This window comes from Marmota monax, unplaced genomic scaffold, assembly GCF_021218885.2.
Source record: "Marmota monax isolate L192 unplaced genomic scaffold, Marmota_monax_Labrador192_F-V1.1 WCK01_AAM20220418_F8-fsc00024, whole genome shotgun sequence".
In the NCBI taxonomy this organism is placed as follows: Eukaryota; Metazoa; Chordata; class Mammalia; order Rodentia; family Sciuridae; genus Marmota; species Marmota monax.
In genome coordinates this window covers 18,387,644-18,408,196 of record NW_026695224.1, presented here as the reverse complement: position 1 = coordinate 18,408,196, position 20,553 = coordinate 18,387,644, and the positions used below count along the sequence as shown (strand labels likewise).

At 47.9% G+C, this 20,553-nt stretch overlaps 1 long non-coding RNA gene across 1 annotated transcript; it reads left to right on the top strand.

Moving 5' to 3' along the window:
- Positions 1-4,208: 4,208 nt before the first annotated feature.
- On the top strand, positions 4,209-16,420 carry LOC124086568 (uncharacterized). The gene is made up of 2 exons (XR_006849834.2): positions 4,209-4,379; positions 15,656-16,420. It is a non-coding gene; the product is annotated as an uncharacterized LOC124086568 (long non-coding RNA).
- Positions 16,421-20,553: the final 4,133 nt, after the last annotated feature.

Here is a 20,553-nt window from a genome sequence, read left to right as displayed (position 1 = left end):
CATCTTTTCATGCTTATGGACCATCTGTGTGTCTTCTTTGGGAAAATACCTGTTCAAATCATTTGTCCATTTTAAATTTTGATTGCATCATTTGCCTGTTTGTTGTTGTGTTTTAAGAATTTTTATATGTCTGGATATAAGCCCCTCATTGAATATATAGTTTGTAAATGTTTTCTCCCAATCTCTGGGCTTTTTTTTCTGGTACTGGGGATTGAACCCAGGGTCGCTTAACCACTGAGTCACATCCACAGCCATTTTTTGAGACAGGCTCTCACTAAGTTGCTTAGGGCCTTGCTAAGTTGCTGAGGCTATCCTCAAATTTGTGATCCTCCTGTCTCAGCCTCCTAAGTCACTGGGATTACAGGCATGTGCCGTCACACCTAGACTGGGCTGTCTTCTTTACTTTTGTGATGGTGTCTTTGAAATACAAAAGCTTTTAGTTTTAATGAAGTCCAATTTATCTATTTTCAGTCTATTTTGCTTTTGGTATTATGAGGGGAAATAGAACTGTCTTCCATCTTAGGTTCATGGTTGAGGGCCCTATAACAAAAGACAGATTAATAAGAGAAAAGAATTCACTTTGATTTAATATAACTTTAATGCGAAGCAGGAGCCTTCAGAAATGAAGACCCCAAGAAACAGGGAAATCTGTGTAATTTATACTTAGGTTTGATGGAGAGTAGACATCTGTGGGGAGCCATGATTGGTCAAGGGAGGTACAGTCTAAAGGCCATAAAATAAAGGGACTTAGCAATGCCTGTGTGTTCAGACACTTTGGGGTCCCTGTGTCTCCAGAGATATGATGTTCTTTTTCTCTGGGATAAGCAGGGGATTTCTCCCCCACATGTTTTTTTTTATTGGTGCATTAGAGTTGTACATAGTGACAGGATTTGTGGTTATATGTTTGTACATGCACACAATATAACGATATATAATTTGTCCAATATCAGGTGGGAGAAGGTCAGAGAGGGACCTTCCTGCTTCTGCTGATTTCTCAAATGCCAAGACGTTGTATTTGGGATTGTGTGTTCTGAACCTCACCACTATCAAACCTGAGAAGCCTTGGCCTAATCTGAGGGTTGTCCAGATGACATTGGAGAATTGAAGGACTGAAAAACAAAAAATCCACTCGGCTCCTTTGGGCCAGGCCCAATGGCTTCTGCTTCACTTTTGATGGGCGGCAGTTCACCCATCCCCCTTCTCTCCAGGACAGCTTCCCCAAGTGTGGCTTGATCAGTAGCATTAGCAGATCCTGCAGTCCCACCTGGAGGTGCTGAACCAGCAACTCTGTGGGGAAGCCCAGAGATCTGTGTTATAAAGGTCACCCCGGGTTGTACATCAGAGCCCCAACTCTGCCTGACCATCCCTGAGGATTAGAAGAGGAGAAGTCACATCTAGAGGTTCTGATTTAATTGGCAGGGGTCGGGGCTGGACTTCCCTGTTTGTGCACCCCAGGCTTCAGTCTGTGCTTTAGGAGGCAGGTGTCACCGATTATCAAAATGTGGAGGTGCAGAAGCACTGGGACACTAAAGGATATGCTCAGGAGATACAGCCAGGTAGAGGGAGGAATTCTGCTTTTCCATCTCCCCTTCCTCTCATCCCTTCCTTTGGGTTTAACTAGGAACCACATAGAAGTTTTCTTTGGAAAAGCAAATGGTTCCTGACATCTCCATCTAGTGGCCAGAAGTGAGAACTGACAAGCATCTTCAGGGCACACAAGGGGTCAGAGCCAAAGTGACTATTCAGTTTCTGGAACAGATATTTTTGGGAGACTTGGGTCTAATTTTCAAAAAAGTGTTCTTTAAGAAGGAAAGGGGGATTGTGGAAGGGTTCGTGGTTGAGGGCTGTGGATGGGAGCTCCCTCCTGGTTTTTGGAGTGGCAGGACAGATTGGGTCCCTGTAGGGACAGATGGAGAGTCACCCAGGCAGGACAGCCTAGCTCACCCTCAGGGACTGCCAGACCTTTGTTTGCAACCTTGATTCAGTTGACAGACAGCCTGAGGGAGGCCCTGGCTTTCAGACACCATGGGGAGAGGCAGAGAATATTCTGGTTGCTCAGTCCCTCATGTTCTAAGCAGGTCCATTTTTGAGGAAAAGAGTCTTTTCTGGAGGCAGGTGGGGTGAGAAGGAGGGGGTACTCCCTGCTCAGATGGGGGTGTAGGAGTGGTTGAGGGAGGGGGACAGCCCCTTGGAGCTGGTGCCCAGGGTCTGGATAGGAGCACACAGAGGTGAATTGAAACTGGCTGCTGCTGTCCACCGTGCTGGCTCCTGGGGGCCAGACAAGAGCCCCAGGAAGTGTCTCAGGACTGCTATGCACGGGCTTCTTGCCAGGGCAGGGCATAGGAAAAAAGAAGGCCGTGGAGGAAAGTGGGGGGTCACTGGAGATTATGAGTTCAGGGAGCTCCTAGGATAGAATTCTATAAAAATGATCTAGTAGACAGAACAGGTTTAAGGACTTGTGCCTTTGGAAGGTGAGCAGCTGTGTGCAAGTGATCGTGAGAGGGTGCGTTGTCTTTTCACACTGATGCTGTTTTTGCTGAAACAGATGTGTGTCACCCACATCTGACTGCCAACTCCTTATTCCCAGACACATGTGACATCCCAGGGGAGGCAAAAGTCCAAGGAACACAGTTTGGGGAACATTGACACAGAGGGAGGTGTCCATTGGTATGCCACAGGGCTCTGTCCCAGGTCCATCTAGATCAGCGTGACTCAGTCACCAATGGGATCAGCGGGCTACACAGAGCCTGCTGGGATGGGGAGCGGATGGGGCAGTGGGATCCAAAGGTTTTGAAAGGGTAAACAAGTGGTTTAGAATATTAACATGTAATGTTACAATTTTACAAGTGTGAGTTGAAGGCCCTGAACTTGGGCTCAACAAACAAACAAAAAACAAACAAACAAAAAGGTCAAGATCAGCTGCCCCCAAATAGAAAACAACAACAACAACAACAACAACAAACAGGTGAGAGAAAGGGAGGGAACTTGGTCATTGGCTGGAATAATAATAACAATACTATTAATAAAAATAATGACAGGGAACATAGAGGACCTTATTTGGCCTTCACAACAATGTGTTGGGTCGCTGTTTTTATTGATCCCCACTCCACAGCTGAGGAGGTTTAGACTTGTAGAGGTCGGATCATTGTCAAGCCACTCACTGAGCATTATAAAGGGAGAGATCCCCCAGGGCCTGCCAGCTCTGGCCTGGCTAGACCGTGACTGGGACACTCTCTGTCTTCCTTTCAGGATAGCGTGGGGTGCAGGGGGAACCACAGTAAAGTTTAACCTAAAGTGGAATAGAAGGCCCTTGGGGGTGCTCAAGTAGGAGCTGGACCACCCTGTCATAGCGTTGCGATGATCCCAGATCAAATGGGGACTAGAAAAAAAGCATATTTATGGTTCTTCCTTCCTCTGCAATTCTATAGTTCTGCTGCAGTAACTTACTACTTTCAAAGTCAAGTTTACGATGCAGGAGAACTGTAATTTTTACACGTGGAATGTATGTGGTATTTATGATACTTGGGGTTTCTCCTATGATAAATAGATACACTATGTTTATTCCCGAGTCCTAGGACTTGTGACAAATTTCAGATGACCATTTTAAGGATTACTTTCTGGCTGAGTATTAAGATATTCATAGTTATGTGCCTATCCCTGGCACCTCCTTCCTTAATGAGGAAAGCGAGGCACAGAGAAGTTGAGAAGCTCACTCAGGTCACACAGCTAAGTCAGTTTTGTCTGCCTCTAAGTATATGAGATGTCCCTGAGTCTAGTGACTATAATATTACCCCGCCCAGGTCAATTTGTCACAGAATGGGTTTTCATAAAACAGGGCACATATTGGGATAAACAGGACTAACCTTTCCTTGCATGGCCTCACCCTGTGCCTGGCTTGGCACCTGGAGGGTCTTCAGAGATAAGTCCTCCATCTCTTTTGTCCTTCTTGGGACAGAGGTGCCACCGTGGGAACCCTGACTTCTGAAGGTCAAGGCTGCTCTCCCAGAGGGGCTCCAGCCTCCAGGTGCTTCCCAGGAATCCTCTCACCAAGAAGCATCTTTTCAGCCAACCTTAGAATTTTGCTCTGGGCTTCTGAACTAAACTAGTTCCACCTTAAATACGAGAAATCAATGCTCACGGCTGAGCTGTGGCTACAACATTGATTTGGCATAAATTTCGAGGCAGCCTGGCTAATAAGTAAGCTGAAAGGCTGTAAACACCAGGGAGGAATATTCCGAGGGGATTGGGACAGGTAGCTGCAGATGAGGGGTGGGGTGGTTGGCTCCACACCCCCACCCAATTCTGAGACCCTTGTCACCTGGAGGATGTCAGCAGCAGACGACACTTAGGCAGTACACTCTGGTTTGCGGTGGATTTGGGTAAGTAGTGGAGATTCTGGGGTCTCCCTGGGCAGGTGAATTAACCTCCCTGGATTTCTCACCTGGGAAACAGGAGAGACTTCTGGTGGGCATCATGTGGGATGCAGGGACAGTGTCACCTGTAGTCAGCTTGCTTATATGTGGCAGCGATGGCTGTCACACCATGAGAGTTAACAAAGAAGCTATCCCTCAGGGGCTCAGAGCCTATAGATGCTGTATAAGTGGCAGGTGGTGCCGATTTGGAGGATTTTGGTTCCCCCTTCAAGTCCTGGACCCTAGCTCTCCCTCACCACACTGCAGCAGTCCTAGGAAGAGTCATTGTCACTTCCCCTGGTGCCCTGGAGGCTCTGAATGTGAATGTCCTCCTGATTCTTCTATCTCAGAGTTCAGGGTCCTTGAGTTCTGCTGGCCATCCCGTCCCCCGCCACCACTGCTGGACTCTCTGGGTTCCCACATATTGAGCAGGGGCACACGGAGGTTCCCAGCCCTGCTTCCCATCCTGCAGGGGATCCCTCACTGCATTGCCGCATTTGTCATAGATGTCAACATCTTTAATACGGACTCATCGGAACCTCCTGTAAATAACTCTCTCTGCTTCTGCTGACTGGCAGGTGATGAGGAAGAAACACAGGCAAATTTGGAAAGCAATATATTTCCCCAACGTGATTTCTGTCTCTGGTCATAAACGTCAGAGATAAATGAGTTGATTTTATTAAGATCAGCACGTTGTTGCAGGGAGGCATTGGCTGAGCTGTGAATCATGGAGTCCCTGGAAGCCCCTGGGAGTCCCTCACCCCTGCACCTTCAGGGCAGGTGAGCCTGCCTTCCAGTGTGAGCACTGGGGGCCTCTGCATAAAAGGGCTGCATCTGTTCCTGCCACCTAGCACCCCTTCCCCTCCCTCCAGACCCAGGCCCTCTCATTGCACCAGTGTGAACCAGTGTGAACCTGGCGGATGCCACATGTTGTCCCTTTGGCCTGTCTTTGGTACATCACTGTCTGCCCCACCCTGGACTGGCCATGGCCTGTTTTCCCCATCACATCTCACGCTTTCCTGTCACCCAGTGGGGCCTGTGTGTGTTGAGTGGGTCCTGCGGATGACTCTGGAGTCCACCTTTTTGAAGTCGATTTTAGGAAATTCAAGCAGGTTCAATACCCACAGGTTCTTTCTTCCCTTATCCCCAACAACTGGCCAGTGACTGAAGTTCTATGTGTCTGGGTTTCCTATTGCTATGGCAACAGAGTACCACACATTTAGTGGCCTAAAGCAACCCAGACTTATTATCTTACGAGTCTGGAGGGCAGAAGCCTGACATGGAGATGACCTGGCCAACATCCAGGTGTCCGCAGGGTGACATTCCTTCTGGAAGTTCTAGGGAAGAGTCCACTTCCTGCCTTTCCCAACTTCTAAAGGCTGCTTGCATTCCTTGGCAGTGGCCCCTGCCATCTTCAAAGCCAGCAGCCCTGGGCCTCCAACAGCCGCTTCTATTGCCACACCTCCTTCTCCAACGTCAACCCTCCTATCTCCTTTTGCACACCTAGAGCCCTTGGGACTACCTTGGGCCGGCCTAGACAGCCCAGGACAACCTCCTCATCTCAAGGTTGTCTGATCAGCAGGCTTACTTCCATTTGTAATATTAATCTCCTGGTGGTGTTGTGGACACACTCAAGGTTCCAGGGAGTAGGATGTGGACATCTTTGCTCACCCCACTCCATGAAAGCTTCATGTCTTTGGCTTTGATTTGGATCAGGGAGGTGGGCCAGCCTGAGCTAACTGGGATCAAAGTGGGGAGAGGTGGGGCTGGGGTTGTGGCTCAGTGGCAGAGCGCTTGCCTCACACGTATGAGGCATTGGGTTCAATCCTCAGCACCACATAAAAATAAATAAATAAAATAAATGTATTATGTCCATCTGCAACTAAAAAAAAAATTAAAAAATAAAAGAGTGAGGAGGTATTTTGAGAGAGGGTCTGGGCAGGAGCATCTTCTAGCAGTTTCTATCTTCTTCTTAATGGGCTCAGGCTGAGGAAGGCCAGGATCAGGGGAGATTGAAAGCCAGGAAGGAGGAGCTCAGATCATTCATGGCTTCATGCCCCACCCCCATCTGCAGCTGATTTTCACACTCAAGTGACAGTGACAGACTTTGCTAATTGATCTCAGATCTCTTTTATCCATATCCTGGCCAAGGCTTATGGCAGAGCCTACAGTAGAGACCGGATGTCCCTGATCCTGCTTCTGCTTCCTAGGAACTGGAGGCTCTATTTCCCAGCCTCCTTGCAGTTTGGCTGGGGCCATGTATTGTGGCTAATGTGCCCTGGCCATCAGCCCACTGCATAATCCTTCATAGTCTGCCTTCCTCTTCTGGGGTGATTGTGGAGGCCCTTACTGGGAGGTGGGGGTGTCATAAAGTGGAAGGAGCCTGGGTGGCTGAATTCATCACTTGAAGGAAATTTGCTTGGGGGGCCATCTGCACTGGTTTGGATTGTCATGTGAGGCAGAAATAAGCAACTCTTTTGTTAAGTCACCGGGATTTGGGAACTGGGTGTTATCGCAGCTAATGTTACTTATCCTAGCTAATATGTAGTTACAGGCCACTTCCTAAAACTCACGACCAATCAGTCAGGGTTGGCCCTGGAGGTAAAAGTATTTCCCTCCCTTCTCCCATATTTTAATTGATGCTTAGACTTCTAATTGCAGTTAGACTGTTCTGAATTTCAGGCCCATGTAGCCTACAGTCTACCAAATAGCTCCAAAATGGGACATTCTGTTTCTTCCAAACCTGCTTCATAGCCTATGTTCACAGATTTAGAGACACAAGGCAGCCCAGATTCTCTTTGATTTATTTTTTCATCTTTCATGTCCAATATTTCTGAGAAACCTCCTTCCTAAATACCTCAGGAACCCGTGCCTCCCTCTCCTTTCTCTGCCTCCCCTTCCCTAGTTGGGGCCTCCCTCTCTGGGATGGACCACTGCTGAGACCCTGTTTAGCTGCCCTCCAATCTCTAGCCAAGTTGCCATGGTGATCTGTCCCCTGTGCAAATCTGGGCACCTCACTTGCAGACCTAATGCCCTTCCTCTTGTGGAATTGTTTCCTCATGGCCCTCAGGACCAAGGAGTCCCCACTGGGAGCCCAGCACCTGGAGATGGTGCCTTGGTGCTTGTGGGGTGAGGCAGTGGTCAGAAGTCAAGGGGACTTCCCTGCAGGTTCCACGTGCATAGATATCATCTGCTGCCAAGAAAGAATAAACCGAGTTAATTCTGGAACTCTTTGCTCCTCTCTCACTACCTACACCAGAGGATGGCATGATGTGAAGCTGGAAGAAACCTGAAAGTTTGTGAAGACCAGTGGACCGATTCACAGAGGGACCAACTGAGACCCGGTCAGGAAGAGAGCTCAGGGCTGGAGGTCAGGAGACCATATTCTAGTTCTGGCTTTGGCTCTGACTGGCTGTGCAACTGTGGGTGTCAAACCACTGTCCATTCTGACCTCAGCTGTCACGTCTCCAAAATGGAGCAACTGAGCCCAGCGCTGTCTCCCCTCAGCTCTCCCCTCAGTCCTGGTGACTGCATGGCACAGCCTGAACTCCCAAGTGTGTTTTGGGGTTCTGAGGATGTCCAGAATTAAGCTCACGGTCTAACCATGGACTAGATATGCTTCTAGAGAATTCTGCACTTCTGCACTGTGTAGACCTAGCAGGGCTCTCTGCGTTGGAGAGTAGTTGGGGTGTGGGCTATGAGTGAGACTTGAGAACCCCTCCTAGCTGGCTTGGAATGCTTCCTACAGACCCCTTCAGGAGGCCTGCAGGGCTGCTTCACTGCCTCTGGGAAGAGGGCCTGGCAGGACCAGGGAGGCAGGAAGGGCGCCTCCTGCAGGGAAAAGCCCTGCAGGTGCAACCACAGCCCTCACCTGCAGTGAGGAAACCTCCTAGATTTGGTGCCACCTGATGGCCAGCAGGTTTCCACTCTTAAGAAAACATGCACATAGTTAAGTTCACACATCTTAAATGTACGGCTCAATGAAAAAACTTCAGAAGTTCCCTTATATCTCTCCCGAGTCTGTATCAACCCCCTCCCCACCAGAGGTGAGCACCAGTCCGGCTAACCACACAGATTCCTTTGGCCAGTTACTTTTAAATAAAGAAAGTCACACGGTCACACGTGTCCCTCTGTGTCTATGTTCAATATGATGTCTGTGAGAGTCAGCTGCCTTGGCTTTTAGCAGGTTCATGAGGCTGCTTGTGCACCTCTGAACAGCCTTCTTGGTGCTTATTTCTGGAGCTCAGATTTATCAGAGAGAGAGAGAGAACTGGAACTCCTCTGCCTTCAGAAACTGCTGTGCTGTAAGTTGGGGGACAACTTCCTGGTGGTCTTCCTGGCATTCCTTAGGTTTGGGAACTGCTCATCTATATTAACAAGCATAGATGTCTTTTTTTTGGGGGGGAGGGTATTGGGGATTGAACTCAAGGGCATTTGATCACTGAGCCACATCCCCAGCCCTATTTTGTATTTCACTTAGAGACAGGGTCTCACTGAGTTGCTTAGCCCCTTGCTATTGCTGAGGTTGTCTTTGAACCCACAAACCTCCTATCTCAGCTTCCAGAGCCACTGGGATTACAAGCGTGCACCACCACACCTGGCACATGTATGTCTTTAAATGTGTTTTTCTGTGTATGGGTGTGTGTACCGACTAGCCCTATGCATTCCCACATGTGACCATGCATTTGACATGTATGTTGCCACAAAGAAATTTCTCCAGAGCTGTGTATTTTTTGTTTTAAAAGGATCTCTTCTGTCCTTTTTGTCCACTCTAGCAAGAGTCAGCCACTCAGGGAAGTACCTCTTCTATTGATGGAAGGAGAGAGCCGAGGCCGTGCCCAAAATATTTCTCCACCTTTGACCTTGGCCTGGACTTGTGCGGCAGGAAGCTCAGGTCCTGCCTCATGAAAGGCATTCTGTCAGGGCCTGGAGTGAACTTGAGTTCTTGTCCTTCTTGGGAAGAGCAGCATGAGAGTCTTACCTTAATGCTGGGGGATGATAAAGAACTTGAGGCCGATGGTGAATGCTTGCGGGCCAGAAGCCACAGTTTCTCAAAGAAGCAGAGAATGGCCCAAGATGAGGCTGGAGAGGAAGGCAGGCTGGGTCATTGGGTTGATGGATGGGAGTAGGCGTTTCATGCTAAGTTGCAACTTCTGTGATCACGGGAATGCTGTACCGAATCCACCACTAGAGGGCAGCGCTGGAGAGTTTCAAGAATAGCAAGTGGTACCTTTCAATAGAGTGTAAAATGAAAGGATCGGTGACTCTCTTTGTTCCCCTGATGAATTTTTTTTCCCCTTTGGACAAGGAACACAAAGTCTGGGAGTGATTGGCCTTCTTTGCAGGGACACTGGAGGGCAGCAGTGGGCATTCCTAAATGCCCAAATGCATTGGCTTCCTGAATCCTCTGGCAATGTTTTGCTTGTGACTGATGCTCAGCGGGCCACGGGGGGAATGGCCAGAATGCTATTTGTTGAGCTCTGTCCTCTCTGCCTGAGCTGGGGGAAGGTGGCGTTTGGCTTCTCTACAAGCAAATCCAAGTCTTCCTGGTGGCTGGTTCCTGCAGAAGTGGGGCTCTTGGCTGCTCAGCCTGTTTTGTTTGGAAACCAAGTTCAGAAAAAATAGAGGGAGGAAAAAAACAGCTCTGAACTTGGATCCAGGAGGTCTGAGTCTGAGGCCCAGCTTGGATGCCTGCCTAGTATCCTGGGCAAGGTGCATGGCCTCTCTGGGTCTGTGGGTCTCATCTGTGATGTATCATTGCTGCAGAGTTGATAATGATGCTCTCTCTTCTGGCCTGGTACAAGGATCTGCATCCACACTGCCTCATCATCTCCTTTTCATTATTCCATAGGGCCCTGTATCAGTCTACTTCTCATCACTGTAACAAAGTACCTGAGATAATCAACTTATAAAGAGAAAAGTTTTTTTTTTCTTTTTTAAAAATTTTATCACAGTTTTCCAGATTCCAGTCCACGATTGATTGGCTCTGTTGTTTTGGGTCTGTTGCAAGACAGCACCTCATGTTGGGAGTGTATAGTGGAGCAAAACCACTCAACTTATTAATCAGGAAGCAAAAATAGAGGAGGGAAGGAGAGGGACCCCAGAATCTTCCTGAGGGCACTATATTAATGACCTAAAGACCTCCCATTAAGCCCCACCTCTTAAAGGCTCCTTCGCCCTAAGGACCAAGCCTTTAACATATGGACCTTGGGGGACATTCAAGATCTAAACTGTAGCAGCTGGAGAGCAATACCTGCTGTTTGCAGTTGAGGCTGCTCAGTTTCTGCCAGATAAGGTGATGAGGCAGTTTACCCAGATTACAAAGCTGATTGGCAGAGCCAGGGTTTGAATCCAGGTGTGTCTAACTCCCAAACCTGCATCCTTCCTGCTCTATCATGCCAGCTGGCACGGACCCTCTGCCCCTTAGATGGTGGGGATGGAAGTAATGACAACAGGAGGCAGGAATACGTGGCTTGAGTGTCCCCCAGCCACAGTGAAGGTCTGCTGGCACTGCCCAGGACCTGACCCCAGATTCTCAGTGACCTCATCTGACAAATGGGAGTGATTCTACTGTGAGCTTCAAAACTCATTATAAAGGCTAAACAGAATTTTGATTGTGAAGGCATTTTGCACAGTGGGTCATCATCAATATTTAAAAGCAACAAACATTTAAAATTCCTTTTTTTTTGTTTTTGATGGAACTGAACTGGGGGATGCTTTGCCACTCAGCTACATTCCTCGCCCCTTTTAAACATTATCATTATTATGTTTAAAAATACTTTTTAGTTGTAGATGGACACAATATCTTTATTTTATTTACTTATTTATTTTTATGTGGTGCTGAGGATTGGATTCAGTGCCTCACATGTGCAAGGCAGACATTCTACCCCTGAGCTACAACTCCAGTCCCTCATTATTTTCATTTAGAGACAGGGTCTTGTTAAATTGCGGAGACTGGCCTCAAACTTTCAATCCTCCTGTCTCAGCCTCCAGAGTCCCTTGGATTATAGGTGTGCCACAAACACGGTCCCTGGCACAACAAACATCTAGAAGAAGGAGGTCTGTGGAGTCAGGGAAATGGAAAAGAGCCGGTGGGACCTCTGCTGGAAGCCCTAGAGGATGGGGGGTTGTTCTGGTTGGGGATGTCTTGGGAAAAGATCCAGTGGGAGGCTCCAAAGTATCTGGATCTGGCAGAAGAGCTCCCCCTAGTGGAAGCTAGGCGAAGCTGCAGCTGGGAAGGTGGGGGAGTATATCTTGTGGTTTTGCGGGGCGGGGACTAGGAGGCAGATAACTTGCAGAGAATCAGGCAGTTGTTTCTGTTGCTTTTATTCTATTTTAGGGGAACATCTGACAATTTGTGCACAACACAGGGGTGACCTCTCTAGTCATTTTGGCATCTCCTGGGCTCTGTTGTGGGGCCCTGTCTTCTTCTTTGGAGGCTGGAAGAAGTTTCTGGTCTTTTCTCCCGCCTCTCAGTCCCCTAGCCCGTCCACTCCCCGTCTTCTGAGGGTCCCACGTTCTCCTGGATTGAGCCTGCTGGGGGTCTTCCTTGGTGCTCCTGTTGGGGGTTGATTCTGAAGTGAGGGAGCACATTGGGGTTGGGGTGGGGGCACTCAGATTGGCCCAGCTTCAGGTCACAGTATCTGAAAGCCAGTTGACCCCACGGCAGGGTGTGGGGGGACTTGCTGCTGGCAGGTCACCCACACCTCGTTGTGCTGAAGAACATCTGTTCCCTTTCTCCCGAGTTATAGTCAGAAACGTCCTCTCTTGTTTGGTTACCCTCGGGAGCAGGGTGAGGCAGTGCTGGGCTGCAGGAAGGGGAACAGGGGACTCCTTGCTCCAGATAGGAATGGGAGAAGGACACATGGAGAGTGGGAAGGACACCTTGACCACCCATGCCTGGGACACAGGGGCCACATCCACTCGAAAAGGCTGCTCTGCTTGGTGCCCTCTCCCTCCTCAGCCTCAGACACCTGCTGTGACTTCTCAGGGTCCTCCTGGTGACTCCACAGAGGCAAGTTCACATGCTCAGCCCAGCAGGGAGCTTAGGGACAATTCCACTGATTCCCTTCCTTGTGGGGAAACTGCCACCCTGAGTTGCTCCCATCTGCTGCCCTTGACCCCACACCCCTGCCCTGCTCATCAGTGTGCCTGTGGGGCTACTGCCAGGAGCCTCTGGGCAGTCCTCCCTGCTAAAGTCACCACCTGGGACCAGGACGAGCCCTGAGAGTTTGTGCAAACTTGTCCAACGTCACACAGACAAGACTCATCAGCTCTGGCCATGGCACTGGATTTCCATCCCACCCCCCGAGTGGCATCTGTGCCCTTGTCACTGAGTTGTCCCCTTGCCTTCCCTGTGGCTCCCTAGCGCCCACTCCCCAGTTGCTGGGGCTTCCAATTGCCCCCACCGTCTCCTCTCTTTGCACAGGAAAGAAGCAATTTGTTCAGGAAACAAGGGTGTTGGGTTTTACATCTTTGATCTCTCTCTCCAAAGAACAATCTTGCTGAAGAATTTGAAGAGAGAAAAACAACCATCAAAAAGTTTTTCTTTCCAAGAAATGATATTTTCTTTATTCCTTGATTTTTATGTAAACAGGTGGGAGTTTGGAACTAACCTGTACTCAGAAAAGATAAGAAAGAGGCCCTGCTGTTTCCTAGGCTGTGCCCAGGTGTGATCCTGGACCAGAGAACCGAGTGGGAAACTCCTTTAGCAACTCAACATTGTTTTCTTCGCCAGTGTCTGGGTGACCCACCTTCCACTGTGGTCTCTTTCTCCAACACTTCACCCCACTTCTCTATCCAGATTGATCGACTCTGTTCAGCCCTAGACTTTCTTTGTTAATGAATCCAGAAGGGTCTGTATTGTTCAGTCCAGAGTTATCTATGCCAAAAAACTCAGGAAGGTCCACTCTGCCCAGCCCTGGATTACCTAGAGGGAGGATCCAATAGTTGTTCTACGCCAGCTCTGTCCAAAGTAAATTTTATGGGTGCCAACGTGCGTGGGCACATTCAAAAAATATAAAAAGGAAACAGTGGAATCAATGCTGATAACATTTATTTAACTCAATAGATCAAAAATATTATCAAATCAATGCATAAACAATATAAAATGATTCATAAGTTATTTCACATTTCTTTACAGTGTGGCTTGAAATTTGGAGTGTATTTTATACTTATAGCACATCTCAATTCAGATGTTAATATTTCATTGCAAATACTTGGTTAGTATTTAGGTTTCACAAGATATAAATTAGATTAAGGTGAAATAAAATATTGAGTTCTTCAGTTTCACCAGCCACTGTGCGAGCGCTTGGTCACAACATGTGGCTGGTGGCTGGTGTGTAAGGCCACGCGGTCCCATACTGTTCTACCCAGGACGGTCCACTAATGAATTCAGGATGTTTTATACTTTCCAGCTATGGATCAGCTTTGCTTCACTCAAGACGGTCTACATCAGGGTTTCTCAGCAGTGGCACCATTGATTTTTTAGGATGATTAATCCTCTGTTGGGGTGGGGGCTGACTGTTTTGTGCATTGTAAGTTATTTAGCAGCATGGTTGACCTCTAACCATCAGATGCCAATGAACTCTAAATTGGTGACAATAAAAAAAAAATGTTCCCAAGACAGATGTGGTGGTACACACCTGTAAATCCCAGCAGCTTGAGTGGCTTAGGCAGGAGGATCACAAGTTCGAAGCCAGCCTCAGCAACTTAGGGAGGCCATAATTTAGTGTCTCAAGATGAACAAAAAAAGGGTTAGGATGTGGCTCAGTGGTTAAGCACCTCTGGGTTCCATCCCTGGTACCCTCCCCCTGCCAAAAAGCAAAAACACAAACAAAAAACCAGTTCTCAGACATTGACAAATAAGGGGAAAGTATCACTACCTGCTGCCTCAGTTGAGAACAATAGTTGAGAACAATAGTCAACACTGCCCAATTTAGGACTATCTATACTGGCTGATTCTGTTTTGTCTACCCTCGCCAGGAGCGCCTATGCTGTCAAATGCAGAATAGTTTGCCTGTCTAGGTCAAGGTTTTCCATAACAGCCCATGGGTCTATACTATTCTGTATGCTACTTCTTATTTGCTTGGTCTTGGGTGATCTATGCCAGCAGTTCTGAATTGGTACTTCAAGAATAGAACCAGACTCACAGATCCAGTTCATGTGGCTTACACAGTGTTTCAGAATATTTGAAGTAGTTGCCAAAATTTTTTTAATCAAGAGATTTCACTTAGAAATCTGGAGTTTACCTTCAGAGCTCTGGCCTCAAGGAAGCCCCATTTCCATTTAGTGGTGGTCAGCTGGAACTGAGTCCTGGTTGCTCTCTTAAAGTGAGGGTGTGTGCTCTCCGAAACTTTGTGTCCACCCTGTCCTCACTCAACTCATTTCATAGAATAGTAATAACCTTCTGAGCCCTCTAAGCATTGGGTCATGCTCTTGGATCCACACTGACCTATACAAGACTCTACACTGGTCAGTCCAAGCTGGTCTTGGAGAAGGATATCAAGGAGGCCTGTAGATTCAAACCACCCCTTCATCTTTTGAACGAAAGTATGGATTTCCAGGCTTATCTCAGACTTTTTGAAGCAGAAACTAGGGGGCAGATGTTTTTTTTAAAAGTTTCACAGTTGAGTCTGGGGATCCCCTAATTATAAACTACATGTCCAGATGAGCCACTCTAGGGAGGTTGTCCATAGCAGAAAGCTCCCTGGAGTCTTCTAGGGTCTCTGGCTGGGTTTTGCGACTGCCCAAAGGCTCCTGACACCAGGAAGGCAGCTCCTGACCTTGGATGTTACCTTGAGGACCCAGGGGACACAAGAGGTTACATTAGTGAACGGAACTAACTACCATTAGGTCCCTTCCCCCAAATGGATGCTGTCCCTGAATCTTACTCTGTACAGTCTATTCTTGGAGAATTTATGGGTCAGGAGGCTAACGTGCATTTCCACAGTGGTGGCTATTGGGAGCTTTGTCCAGTTCCCTCCCCGGGGCTCAATAACCCCTCTCTGCTGCCTCCGTGGTCATTTCATGGTGTGACACTCACTGGACACTGGCCTCAGCTGGTAGGAACTTCCGTGATCCTGATGAAAGCCAGACACTGATGAGTTAGTGGGTGTCCTATCAGGGCCTGTCTCCTTGCCTCAGTTTGGAGGCCTCCCAGCCCCTGTAGGATTGGTCAAGGTCTCAGGTGTATTGTGGGACAGCTTCTCCCTCCACTCAGCATCTTCCTCCCTTCCTTACAGGTGGATCTCCCAGGAACATCTTCCCATAAACCTTCTGCATACAAAATATTCCTTCCAGCCTCTGTTTCCAAGGAAGCCACTCTAAGACCCCCATCTTCTTGGCAGTTCTGTGCTGAGACCTGGCATCTTTTCAGCACCAAGAAAATCATCTTAGAACATCTGGGTCCCTTTATGGCTTAAAATTCCATAGAAAAAATGGGCTTTCCAGCTGTAGCTCATGGCTGAACGTCTGCTGTTTGCTGAGCAAGTCCCTGGATGATTTGGATACTGTTGTGGCCACCTCAGATGTTGATATAAAACAAAGAGAGACAGTGAGAAGCACATTCCATTTAAATAATCAAACAAAATCCAAACGCTTGTACACCACAGCTGTTTAGGAGGAAACCGCTCCAGTTCCTTGGCTCCCTCCAACGAGGGGCCTTCTGTCTTCCGAAGTGGTGTTTGTCTTGTGGTTTTTACTTACAAGTGCAAAACTGAGGTTTCTGTTTCCTAGGTGACCAGCCCAAACTAGAAAGGCATACTTTGTAGTCAGGCGAGGACTTCACTTTGTCCCCCACACGGAACACCCAAGGGATATTTCCAGAAAACATCTGGTTGGGTCAGTCCCCTGCCTAGGAACTCCAGGGGTACTCCATCATCTTCAGAATAAAATTCAAGTTCTTTGATCTAGGATTCAAAATCCTTTGTGAATCCCAGCTTCCTCTCAAGCCAGTTCTCAGGCATTCCAAGCTCCAGCCCCAATAAATCATGGATGCTTTCCTTGAACATTCCCTGGTTATTTGTGTCTAGGTATCAATGAATGTGCTATTTCCTTGTCCCAGAAATCCCTCTGCTCTTTGTGTTGTGGAAGAACTTCTACTCATCTGTCAAGACCCATTTTGAATATCATCTGCCCTGGGAAGCCCATCCCCAGTCCCATTGCTCCAGACAGAACCATTGCTGTCCCCTTGGGGATTCCACTACATCTAAAGCCCTTTATTAGTATAGCCTAGTCTCATGCCATTGGTGTCTACTCTTTGATGGAGAATGAAAGGCACAAGTCCAAGTTGACTAGTGATCAGAATCAGGGTGTGCACTGCCAGCCCTTTCATTCCCTGGCTGGGGATCAGTTCATACCATAGTGGAAAGAGATGCTCCCTTTAAAAGGTCTGCATCTGAAATTTTCAATGAAATGCACACATCCTGCCTCAAGCACCTTTACTAAGAGCTGACCCTGATGTCTATTCTGCTCTGGCCTAGATTCTGCTCTTCTGTTTGTCCCAGGTGTTCTTGCTCTGAGACACGTTGATCCCTAATAGTAAAAATCACCTGGCGATCTCATATTAAATTAGAATTAGAAAAATCCAGGAAGAAATTTTCATATCTTCCACCTTCCCATCAGTCTCTGCTAGAGAGCGTCAGGGCAGGGAGGTACAGAGTTGCCCTCAAATCTTCCTTCCCTCCTTCCTTCCCAGCAAGTTGGATGGGGGCTCCCCTGGCCCGGAGGTTTGCAGTCTGATTATGTTTTTTTTTTTTTTTTATTACTCCCTTCTATTGCTCATTTGGATTCAGGCACCACTTGCCTCCCACGACAAGGAGGGCATCTCTAACCACTGCATCTTCTACCTTTCTGTTTAACAAACACTTAAACAATGCTTGCTATGTGCCAGAGACTTGCACTTTTCTTAACACCTCAGTGATTAACATGCAGGATGTTTGGGAAGGGTGGAAGAGTCTTGGCCTCAGCCCCTGGGGAAGCAGAATTGGGCAGAGGGAGAAGTTGAACTGTGGCATGGTCCCAACCGTTCAGCCAGCCCCAAAGAACTCTGGAGCTGGGATGGTCCTCCAGAGTTGCCTGAGTGGGGACAAAGTGGCCAGGCCTTTACGAACCCTGATCAGTCATGGACATAAGCTACCCTTGGAAAGAGGTGTGTTTCAGGCAAGGCGGTTTTCTGCAGCTGAGGCAATTCCCCAGGGGGCCCACAGCTGCAGCTGGTCTCCTGGCAGCTGGAGGGAAGGGATTTTGTTTCACTGTCACACTGTCCACCACCCATAGCCATCTCATTTGATTCTCAGCACAATCTAGAGAAAACGGTAGTCATGTCATCTCTGCTTTACAAATGAAGAAACTGAGGGTGAGGAAGTTAGCCTACTTTTTTGCTCAAGGTCATGCGGCTCGTGCATGGGAGAGCTGGAATTCCAACCCAAGTTCACCAGTCCCAAAGTCTTTGATCCAAACCAGCCTTCATCTCGCTTGGGCTGCCCCAAGACCCTCACTAGAGACCCTGGGAGTGTTTCCTAATAACTACGCAGAATTAAAAATCATAAACTCCAAACACTTTAAAATCAGACTTGATTAAAAGTTGAGACCAGAGGCTTCGAGTCTGAGCAGCGGGTGCCTTGAGAGGGCACAGCGCTTTTGAGAATGCAAAACCCTGGATTAGCCATTAGCCTTTATTTAGATAGACGAGAGAAGTGCAGCAAATATTTACATACCAGTTACCATGAAATTCAAGTTCAATCCGTATTTATTCTGTATATTGTCATCATAAAGTTGATTTTCTGTCCAAGTGAATTTCCTAAGGGGACAAGGAGCTTTCCTGAAATATTGAAAGGTTTATTTTAATAGTTCCAAGGACTGTAGACTTTTACATTTGAGACCGTGAATATTTGTTATAGGAAACAAAATTTATTAGAATGTTTGTAGAAAACCGTGCTTGTTCACTTAAAGTTGTAAACTACGATTTTCATAAGAGGTTGACTTTATTCACCAACTCTGTGAAAATGAGCCCATATGGATCTCGTCCTAATGAGCTCAACCAACACAAAAGACTGTGCTGATTCTCAATTAGGGACACAAATAAAGCCATTCGTCCTTGTAGGAAGATTATTTTGCAAGAAAAATAAGCGACTCCAATGGAAAACTTCAAACTAATGCAGAGCCGAAGTTTTCCATGAAAACTGTAAGCCTGTGAGTGATGAATTGCCCCTTTCCATCTGGGGTCTGTTTTTCTGCCAACCTGCTCAACTGTGAGCCACAGTGCTTAAGTTCAACCCCAGGGTCTTTTCAGTTCTATTCAGTTTGATCTGGGGGTGCTGTGGGTGGAATTGCTGTCCACCCACCAAACCAAACTAAACACAACAAAAAAATGTGTTGGGATTCTAACTCACAGTTCCCTAGGGTGAGATTTTACTTGGAGACAGAGTCTTTCAACAGGTAACCAGATTAAAGTGAGGCCCTTAGGCTCGGCCCTAATCTTATATGACCTTATAAAGTCAATAGCAGAGGAGTAAGCCACAAAGGTGTCCCTGCCTGCCTCTGGGTCATCCTCCCAGTGGCCCTGATGAACGTGCATAGAGGGAAGACTGTATGACCAAGAGACACGGGGAGAAGCAGGCCATCTACGAGTCAGGGGACAGATCCCTCTCTCTAGCCCTCAGAAGGAACCAACTCAGCCAACGCTCTGACTTCCAGCCTCCAGAACTAGGAGACCATCAATTCCCGTCGCTAAGGCCACCCAGTTTGTGGCAGTTTGTTAGCACAGCCCTCGCAGATGAATACTTGGAGGGGCTTTCCTGGTTTCTTCCTGAAGTGCTCTGGGTGACAAGCCACATCGCTCTTCTCATCCTGCCTACACTGCTTCAAAGGGGCAGAGGCAACTTCCTAGCGAGGGTCCCAGCTGCCTCAGTGACTTTCTGGAAAACCATTTATCAACTGCTCCCTGTTGTCTTGGAAGTCCTGAGTGGTACCACCTTTGGGTCGTCCATGATCATGATCATAGCAAGTGTCCCTGTGTCTCTCTGGTCATCACTTCTCCTCTTTCTCCTCTGCTTTCATTCCTGGGCCGGCCTTATGTCTGCCTCCTCTCGCCCCTTTCATTTCCACTGGGATCAGCCGCAGCACCCATTCAATACACCTATTCAAATATCCCCTTCCGCCCATGACCTTGCATCCCAGCCACAATGACAGGCCTCTCCAGCATCAGCCGCGCTGTAGGGAAGCTCTGGCGCCAGTCCACCTGTCGGGACTGAGATTCATTTTCTTTCTAGGTTCTTGTTCTTTCTTGGGTATCATTTTTAAATGGAAATTGGCACCAGGTTGATGATAGCAAATCTGGAAAGTGAGAAAAGAAATTTATTTTTCACTGGTGAGCCAGGAAAATGCTTTAAATATAAGCCGTGGGTGCAATTGGGAAGTTGGGCATTGTGAGTGAGAGCTCTCTGCGTGTGTATAAATCTGCGAATTCCCATCCACTGCTTTCAAAATATGGTTATGGATTGGTGTGTGCAAATGTATGTGCCTTTGTGGATCTTTCTGTGGAGAGGTGTGCACCCCCCATGTGTGGACTTTGTGTGTGTGTGTGTGTGCGTGCATGTATGTGTGTGTATGCACGTCATTGTGCATGCAGGTAGGTGTGACTGAGTACATAAGTGTGCACTAGTTGTAAGTGTATATATACTTGTGAGTGTGTACAGACAGTGATACTGGGTCTCTACCAGGCAAGGGAAGGAGTGGAACTGGTACTGACTGGGACATGAGATCCCAGAGGAGATCCACTGAGGGATGAACACTGGCTTCTCCTGCCCAGTGCTGCCCAAGTCAGCTAGATGCCGGGTCTAGGTTTAGAGACAGATGTGCCAACTTCCTCAGCTTCTTTGCTGATCCACGTCCGTGCCACTGGCCTGGGCTCAAGCACACTGTCTTTGCTGAGAGCTTAGAAGCCCAATGGGTCCTTCTGCCAGGAGCCAGGCTGCAAAACTCCTCTGCTTTGCACACTCCATTCTAAGGCCATGGTGGGGGAGGCACCTGAAAACCCTACTCACACTATTCAGCTCCTGCCAAGCCCAGGCCACATCCATCTGTCACCTGGGCCTATTTTGGACATGGCCCAAGGATGGCCCTTAGCTGTGTCATCACT